Source organism: Orycteropus afer, unplaced genomic scaffold, assembly GCF_000298275.1.
Source record: "Orycteropus afer afer isolate SDZICR_OR568_19922 unplaced genomic scaffold, OryAfe1.0 scaffold00302, whole genome shotgun sequence".
In the NCBI taxonomy this organism is placed as follows: domain Eukaryota; kingdom Metazoa; phylum Chordata; class Mammalia; order Tubulidentata; family Orycteropodidae; genus Orycteropus; species Orycteropus afer.
In genome coordinates, this window is record NW_006921889.1 from 3,958,883 (window position 1) to 3,969,282 (window position 10,400).

The window sequence follows — 10,400 nt, forward strand, 5'->3', positions numbered from 1 at the left end:
TTGAATAAGTATGGTGGTGAAAGAAAACAACTCAGACACAGAGCTCTCTTGGTTTTAAGACACACAGTATCCCTTTGTTCTGTTTGAACTACTGCTTCTTGGTCTATGTAGTTTCCTCATGAGCACAATGAAATGTTCTGGAATTCACGTTCTTCATAATGCTATCCATAATGTGTTATGAGGCACACAGTCAAATGCCTTTCCATGGTCAATAAAATACAATTAAACATCTTTCTGGTATTCTTTGCTTTTAGGCAAGATCCATCTGACACCAGCAATTATATCTTTGTATTCCTTTTCTGAATCCACCTTAAATTTTTGGCATTTCCATTTTGATGCACTACTGTAACAGTTTTGGAATTATATCTGCTAAATTTTACTTGCATGTGATATTAATTATATTGTTTGATAATTTTCATATTCTCTTGGATCACTTTTCTTTTGAGTAGGTATAAATCTGGGTTCCTTCCCGTCAACTGGCCAGCTTGCTATCTTCCAAATGTTTTGGCCTTGATGAATGAGTGCCTCCAGCTTTGTATCTATTTGTTGAAATGTCTTAAATGGTATTCTGCCAACTCCTGGAGCCTTGTTTTTGCCAATGTCTTCAGTACAGTTTGGTATTCTTCCTTGAATGCCACTAGTGTTTGGTATTCTTCCTTGAATGCCACTGGTTCTTGATCACAAGAACTTCCTGAAGAACCTATCTCCTGAAATGGTTGCGGGCCAATCAATTCTTTTTGGTTGAGTGACTGTGTTCCTGCCATCATCTTTTGATGATTCCTGCATCATTTAATATTTTGTGCATAGAACCCTTCAGTATTGGAACTTGAGGCTTGAATTTTTTCTTCCGTTCTTTCAGCTTGAGAAATGCCAAGTATGTTCTTCTCTTTTGGTTTTCTAATTACAAGTCTTTGTATATGTCATTATAATACTTTATCTTCTCCTGTTGTCCTTTGAAATCTTTTCTTCATCTCTTTTACATCATAATTTCTTCCATTTGCTTTATGTACTCTGCATTTAAGAACAAGTTCCAGAGTCTCTTCTGACATCCATTTTGATCTTTTCTTTGCTTCCTGTCTTTTTAATGTCCTTTTGCTTTCTTCATGTATGATGTCCTTGATGCCATCCCACAGCTCGTCTGGTCTTCAGTCCTGGTGTTCAAAGCATCAAATGTATTTTTTGAAAAGATCTCTAAATTCATTTAGGATCTACTCAATGCCAAACTTTGGCTCTTATGGATTTGTTTTAATTTTTTTCAACTTCACTTTGAACTTACGTGTGAGCTGATGGTCTGTTCCACAATTGGTTCCTGGCCTTTTTCTGACTGATAATTTTGAGCTTCTTCATCATTTCTTTCCACAGATGTAGTTGATGTGATTGCTGAACATATGATGGAATCTATGTATATAGTCACCATTTATGTTGTTGAAAAGGCTATTTGAAATGCACAAATTGTTGGTCTTGCAAAATTCTATCATGTGATCTACAACATCATTTCTCACTCTGTCTATTCCTATCTCTATTACATTGCTCCTCTCTAACCTCTTGTTTTGTTTAAAAGCTTTCTTTCTCCATTGGTTCTTTCCTCATTGCCTATAAATAAACATTGATCAAAACCCAGCAACTAAATAAAAATTTCCCTTGACTTTAGCTTTCTTTATTTCTTTGTTTATTGTGATTTAAAGGAAAGTTTACAGAGCAAATTCATTCCACATAGCCATTCATACATATTTTGTTTCATGACATTGACTACAATCTCCACAATGTAACAGCTCTCTTCCCACTTCCTCCCTGTGGTTACCTCTTACCTATGTCCTTCTTTCCTATGCATTCTTGCTCCCTGAGCTATCTCCCTGTTCAAATACTGCCCTTCTGATCTTGCATGATTGATTGCATTAAGAAGTATACCTGGTTGTAAATATTCACCTTATATGCCTGTCTATTGTTTGGCTGGAAGCTACAGGAGTGAGATCAATTCCAGGCCTGAGGATGACAAAGGGCCATAGTCTCAGGGGTTTCATCAATCCTATCAGACTAGTAAGCCTGGTCTTTTTTATGATTTTGAGTTTTGTTCCACATTTTCCTCCCACTCTTTCCAGAATATCCTGCACTGATCCCTTTCCAATTGATTGGTAGTGGTAACTTTGCATCTTCTGGTCTTATGGTCATACAGGCTGAAGTTCACATGGTTCACTTGTCTGCTGGACTAATTGTTTCCATATGTCTTTGGTTTTCTTAATTTTTTTTTTTTACTCCAGACGAGGAGAGACAAATAAATTGTTGCACCCAGATGACCACTTGCAAGCTTTTAAGACTCCAGTCGCTACTCACCAAAATATGATGTAGAACAATGTTTTTCTGTAGTATGTTATGCCAATTGAACTCGATATCCCCCACAACCATGATCCCAAGCCCACAGGTCCAACAACTCACTCCTTCAGGGTGGTTGGCTGTGGCCAAGAAGTTATCATAACTTTGCCCTCAGTTAGTTTTATTTATATGGACCTTCTTACAACACATACAAATACATATTTAAAAATATCATCTGCCAACCTTATGTATGGCCATTGATATATTCCCTTTTTCCTAAACATACCTGATCATTCAGCCTGTCTATCTATTTATCTACCCATGAACTACTTTTTGTTATTAATATAAAATTGCATATGTAACAGTGTTTATCTTTGTTGTCTCTACCTCATGTGCACCTCTCTGTGACTTCGTTTTCCCTAGTGTTATTGTGTTGGTCACTCATTTTGGTATATTGCCTTCCCTTCACCCAAATCAATACTCATCTCTTCCTTACCTAGAATTTCCCTTCTCCTCCTCTCCCATCCATGGTAACCATAAAGGAAAATACCCTTCCACATGTAAACCTTTCCTTGACTTTTTACAATAATGGACTAATAAAATATTTGTCCTTCTGTGATTGACTTATTTCACTCAGTATATCCTCCAAGTTCATCCACATTATACAATGTTCATGGATTCTACATTATTCTTTAGTGTTGCACAGTATTCCATTGTGTGTATATACCATAGTTTGGTTATAGATTTTAGCTTTCTTGTTTTCTTTACACAGAATCTTTCCAAGAATGACTATCTCCGCTTCATGAAGCCCATACCCTATTAGCACAGTGGATGCTTGTGTCAGTACTAATCCCAATTTAACGAATGGTAGAGTCAGTAATTGCTGCTTATCATACTGTCAGTATTCAGTAATTAAAACTATATATACTTAATATTATTGTTCACAAATCTACTTAGCATTTGGACAGTTCTAATTTTTTCTCAGATGGGCTCACACATGTGTCTGCAGTCAATTGTGGGTTGGATAGGTATGCTTCCAAGAGAACAGTTGGCAGAGTGGAGGCCTCTTGAGGCCTAGAGTTAGAACTGGAACAACACCAGCCAAATTAAAGAGATGAGAAAATACACTTTTTTTTTTTTTTCTCTTGGTGATCTAAATTTCCAGTGTACTACTCTTTCTCAGCTATAGACTTATAGATGTACTGCATGTTGGACTTCTTTACCTGGACATTGAACTTAATATCATATTCCTAATGTCCTTTCTTCTCAAAATACCTATTTAGTCAGTTATCCTTGACTTCTCTTTTTCTCTTACCATACCCTTCCTTTAGCTAGTATACCTCAGTTTAGTGGCTTATTAAATTCTATTGATTTATTTAAACAATTTATTTAAATATATTTACCAAGTGCTTAATGTGTGACAGCTCTCATAGAGCTCAGATTATATAATATGAACTATACTAGTCAGTGACAAGTGATATAGAAAAATGAAGATTTGGAGAAGGAAAGAATAAGGAGTGCTAATAAGTTGAGGATATTGTCATTTTACATAAGGTGATTAGGAAAGATCAACAGAGGAGGAGATATTTTATCGAAGAACTGAAAGAGGTGAAAACAACAACACAACACACTGCCATGGTGTCAGATCCGACTCATAACAACCCCTCCTTAGGTTTCTGAGATGGTATCCCTATGGAAGTAAATTGCCCAACCTTCCTTCTGAAGAGTGGCTGGTGGGTTTGAACCACTAGCCTTCTGGTTAGCAGTCAAATACCTTAAGCCTACACCACCAGAGCCAGTATCTGGGAAGGGTGTTCCAAATGAACAGAAAAGCAAGGCTGTGGTGCAGTGAATTACTTGGTATGGCTCTTCTAGCCATGGTCTGTGTGACTCCCACTGGATTACTGGGTGGAACTTTGCAAATATAAGGTGCTTGTAGCCCACCAAGGGGATTAGACAGCTTGCTAATAATGTAAATAAAGTACATGACACACTTGTTGGGGTGAGACCATGGAAATAAAGTGTATGGAACCCTAATGTGGGGATTGGTCAGTTTTGTCATCCTGCTAGGCTTGTAATGAGCCCTCCTAGAGGCAGAAGCTCTGGAGGTATAGCGATGAAGGCATTTGACTGCTAACCAGAAGGCTGGTGGTTCGAACCCACCAGCCACTCCTTGGAAGAAAGACTAGCCAATCTACTTCTGTAGAGATACTGCCTCAGAAACCCAAGGAGGGGTTGCTATGAGTGGGGATTGACTGAATAGCCGTGAGTTTGGTTTGGTTTAGAGAGGCAGAAGAGGGGCATCTCACTACCATCAAGAAACAGAATCAGGAGTGGAGCTTGTCCTTGGACTCAAGGTCCCTGCACTGGACCTCCTTGGCAGAAAGACTGGTAAAGAGATGGCGGAGATGGCTACAGCTGAACTAAGAGGTGAGAGAGAGGAATGGGCTTGCCACCAGACAGAGCAAGAAAGCTTTGGGCAGGAAGCTCACTGGAGGAGTGGTAGATCCTCTAGTAGATCTGTTATCAGCAGATCTAAAAGAGCTTTTCAACATTTGCCAGAGTAGAGGCCGGGCCGAGAAGCCAAAGGCCAAAAAGAGGTGTGCTTTCAGTCTCAGTCAAGGGGAGGCTGTCCTGATCAAAGGATTATATCCTGAGTGTTCCTGAACCTAAGTTGTAACCAATTACTTCCCTAATAAACCCCACAATCATTAATATTGTCTGTGAGTTCTGTGTGGCCATAGCAATGAGCTATCTGAGCCAGCGGAGAAGTAGTGAGTGCTTTGGGAGGGACCGTTGGTGTCAGAGTTGGTAAAAAGGTTGGAGGGTGGCAGCATGTCTAACTTCTGCTTCATAGTAATCAGGCTTAGGCTGCTGATGGTGATTCTGTCTTCTGTCTCCCACTTGTGAAGTTCAAGGAGGTCAGAGGAATATACTACATCTATGCCCTTTGTGCAAAGGACAAAGCTTAGGGAGGTGTACAGCATGTTCCAGGAATACCATGGAGGCCAGTGTGACTCATGTATGAGGGAAATGGGTCTTATAATTGAATCAAAATTTTTCTAAAAATAATCTTGATTTTTTTATTAGATATACATCTGCATATTTTCTATTCATGTTTAGACTCTCTCATATAATCCCTGTGAATAATACAAGAATTTAGCATACATTTTTTTCTCCTTATTCCCTGCAAAAACATTCTTCATCTGTCTCCCAAGCTGATAAATTTGTTATTTTGTTGTTGTTGTTGATAGGTGCTTTTGAGTTGGCTCCAACTCATAGTGACCCTATGTACAATAGAACGAAACACTGCCCAGTCCTGTGAAAGTCTTACAATCCTTATTATACCTGAGCTCATTGTTGCAGCAACTGTGTCAATCCACCTTGCTGAGGGACTACTTCTTTTTTGTTGACCCTCCACTTTACCAAGCATGATATCCTTCTCTAGGGAATGATCTCTTCTGACAACGTGACCAAAGTAGGTGAGACAAAGTCTGGCCATTCTCGCTTCCAAGGAGCACTCTGGCTGCACTTCTTCCAGGACATTTGTTATTTTAGTTCCATATTATTATTACTTTGGGAGCTTTGGTAGCATAGTACCTAAGGCACTTGACTGCTAACCAGAAGGCTGGTGGTTCAAACCCACCAGCCATTCCTCAGAAGGAAGATGGCAGCAATCTACTTCTGTAGTGATACTGCCTTGGAAACCCAAGGAGTGGTTGCTATGAGTTGGGGCCGACTTGGGACACATAGCAACAACAACAACAAGTGTACTTTTAACTTACTAGGAGCTCTGATGGCTCTGTGGTTAATTCATTCTGCTGCTAACTAAAAGGCCAGTGGTTCAAACCCAGCAGCCTCTCATCAAAGAAAGATGAGTCAGTCTGTTTTTATAAAGGTTTACAGCCTTGGAAACCCTATGAGGCAGTACATCTCTGTCTTACAGAGTCTCGATTAGTCAGAATTGACTTAATGGCAGTGGGTTTTGGTTTTTGTTCATGTTGTCTTACTATTCATAATTGACTTCTTTGCTACATACATCCTTTAGTATCTCTTTTTGTGGATTTTTGCAGGATTAAATTTTTTGTATTATTATTTGACTAGACATAAAATTCCATATTTAGTACAAAGATAATATTAATTAATTGTTTTCTTATGGATGAGGAATCTAATTAGGGTTGCCAGACTTAGATAATAAATTCATAGGACACAAAATTAAATTTGGATTTCAGATAAGCAACATTTTTTTTTTTTTTTCAGTGTAAATATGTCCCATGCAATATGTGATTTTGGGAATACTCATATGCAATGAGTCGGGGATGAAAAATTAAAGTAAATTCCCAGTGGCATTTTCATAAGCTTTATTACTTGCATAGTGATTAAAATGAAGGAGAAAAGGTAAATTCCTTCTCTAATCAGGTTCCCCCAAAAAATTCCTCAGGTAAGTTGACAGGAAAATTTCTTCCATGTCCATATAGCCTCTTTGATACATCATGTGCGAAGGAAACCAAAAGGCCAGGAGACCCCACCCAGGTGGTTGAGATGGGAAGGAGATGGAGGGAAATTGGATGCTGAGGCAAAGGGTGGCAGAAAGACAAGGAAGCTCCTTAATGTAATGTAGGCCCAAGTCATGTGACAGTTTGTGATTGGCTTTGATGGTGTCAAAGGAAGAACATTAGATCCTTTATGAGATCTAACAGTGAGTCTTGTCATCATGCAGTTACTCACACACTTTACTACTAATGTTCTAGGAGAATTTACAGTTCAATCATTAAAGGAAAGGATCTACTTTCCCTAGGGCACATTCTATTTTTCATTTTTTACATTTTTATTTCAATATGGGTGAAAGTTTACAAACCAAATTCATTTTCCATACAACAGTTCACATACACTTTGTCTCATGACATTGCAGTTTCCCACAATGCAACACTTCCCCCCACAGTGACCTCTTACCTGTGTCCTTCCCTCCTATGCACTCCTGCCCCCTGCACTGTCTCCCTGTGCATACACAGCCCTTTTATTCTCCCATGATTTATCTCTCCAAAGAGTGTATCTACCTAAAGTAAATGTTCACCTCATATACCTGTCTTCTGTTTCACTGGAAGCCACAGGAGTAAGTTCAATTCTAGGGGCTATATAGTCTCAGGAGTTCCACCAGGCTCAATCAGACCAGTAAACCTAGTCCACTAGGGTACATTCTTTTGATAGTGTTTTAGTTTAAGAGTCATGCAGGTGGTAATGGTGGTGCTGATGGTGGGGAAGCTGTCCCTGCATTATACTAGAAAATCTATTTCTTCTATATCTGAAATTTCAATTTAACTGGATGTCTTAAATTCAATGTCAATATGATTTTTCTTTTTTCCTTCTCTGGAAGGTTTAAAGAAATGTGTGATTAGAAGATGTTAAGACATGTGTATTTATTCTTGGCATTTCAAAATGTAACCACCATGGGTCTGGTTGTGGGTCTGTTTTTCTTCATTCTCTTTGGAACTCAGTAGGTCTTTTGAAACTTAAGACTCCCATTTGTCTTCATTTCAGATTTTTTTTTTTTATATTTTATTTTCAATTCTTGTGTTGGTAATTTATTCTCTGTAGTTTTCTTTTTCTTTTTCTTTTTCTTTTTAACCCTGGTCTTTCTAGAACTCTTGTTAAATGTCAGCCCTCCTGAATAGAAATTTCATGACATGTCATTGTCCTTTCATATATTCCATCTATATATCTCCTTGCCATAAGCTCTGGGAGAATTTCTTGGCTTAGTTTCTGTTAAATAATTCAGTCTTTTTTTTTCTGTGTATATTTTGCTGCTTGCCTGATCATTATAACCTTACTTTCTGGACCTGACGCTTCCCTGTATTTTTCAGGAGTGGGAGTTCCCCCTATCATGACCTCTTTGATCTTAGTGCCTGCACACCTTCATTAGCTAATTTGCAATTAGTTAATAGCTCTTCATGCAAACTGATTGGAAAAGAATAATGTTTTCCTAGAGAAACTGTACTCCTATTTTTTATCTTCATTCACTATAGGCTTAGAATTCTCTATCCTACCCTGTCTTCACAGAAGCGTTTCTTGAAGAGTTCCCTTCTGATCTTTGACTTTCAGGAATTCTTACATATCTGGTCCACTGTTGCCACTTCTCATTGTTTTTTTTTTTTTTTCCCTTCTCTTTTTTTATTGTGATTTGGGTGAAGATTTACAGAGCAAATTCACTTTCCATACATCAGTTCACATGTACTTTTTCTCATGTCATTGACTACAGTTTACCACAATGCAGCAGCTCCCCTCCCACTTCCTCCCTATAGTTAGCTCTTCTCTGTTTCCATCTCTCTACGCACTCCTGCCCCCTGAGCTGTCTCCCTGTGCATAAACAGCCCTTCTTTCTCCCATGATTGTTCTCTCCAAGGAGAGTATCTACTTGAGGTAAATGTCCAACTCATATGCCTGTCTTTTGTTTGGCTGGAAACCACAGGTGTGGGTTCAATTCCAGACCTGAAGGGCAGCTAGGGGCCATCACAATGGTTCCACCAGGCTCTATCAGATCAGCAAACCTGGTCCCCGCCTTTTTTTTTTCTCCAGTTGATTTTGAGTTTTGACCCACATTGTTCTCCCTCTCTATCAAGGATCTCCTATATAGATCCCCTTCCAAGTGGATGACCGTGGTAGCCGGGCACCATCTAGTTCTTCTGGTCTCATAGTTGTATAGGCTGCAGATCAGATGGTGTACCAGTTGCTAGTACTAATTGTTTCCATGAATTTTTGGTTTTCTTCATTCTTCTTTGTGTTGGACAAGGAGAGACCCATTGTTGCATCTAGATGGCAGCTTGCTAGTTTTAAGATCCCAGTCTCTACTCACCAAAGTAGAAGGTGGAACAATGTTTTTATAGTATGTTATGCTAATTGAGCTTGATGTCACCAGCAACTATGGTCTCAAGCCTGCAAGTTCAACTACTCGGTCCCTCTGGGTAGCTGACTGTGACCAAGCAGTGACCACAACCTTGCCCCTTGTCAGCTCTACTATACACCTGGGAATTCTGATCATTCACATAAACTTATAGGACCATTGTCGGCCAACCCTATATATGTTCTTGGATACACTCCCCATTTCATAGACATACCTAATCATTCAGCCTGTCCACCCATCTATCCATCCATATACCTATGTTTGCCTTCACTGACAATGCAATACTGAATATGCAAAAGGGTTCATATTTGTTGTCTGCACCTCCCATATACCTCTCTATGTCTTTCTCATCCTCATTGGTGCCCTATTGGTCATTCACATTTGGTACATTGCTCTTCTCTTCACCCAAATTAATACTTATCTCTATCTATCTAACAGTCTTCCCTCCCATCCCCTCCCACCACTGGTAACCAACAAAGAAAATTTCCTTCTATAGATAAACCTTTCCTTAACTTTTACAATAGTGGACTAATACAATATTTGTCTTTTTGTGATTGACTTATTTCACTCAGCATAATGTCCTCCCAGTTCATCCATGTTATGCAGTGTTTTGCAGATTCTACATTATTCTTTAGTGTTGCATAGTATTCCGTTGTGTGTATGTACCATAGTTTGGTTATCTATTCCTCAGTTGATGGACACCTAGGTTGTTTCCATCTTTTGGCTATTATAAATAGTGCTGTGATGAACATGGGTGTGCATATATCTGTTCTCGTCATGGCTCTCACTTCTTTAGGGTATATACCTAGTAATGGAATGGCTGGATCAAATGGTATTTCTAATTCCAACTTTTGAAGGAATCATCATACTGATTTCCACAATGGTTGTACCATTTTACAGTCCCACCAGCAGTGTAAGAGAGTCCCAATCTCTCCGCAACCTCGCCAGCGTTTGTTATTTTCTGTCTTGTTGAACTTTGCTACTAGTGCTGGAGCAAGATGGTACCTCATGGTTGTTTTGATTTGCATCTCTTTAATAGCTAATGATCGTGAGCATTCCTTCATATGTTTGTTGGCCGCTTGAATATCCTCCTTGGTGAAGTGTCCATTCATGTCTTCTGTCCATTTTTTAATTGGATTGTTTGTCTTTTTGTTATTGAGGTGTTTCTATAGATTCTAGAGATAAGTCCCTT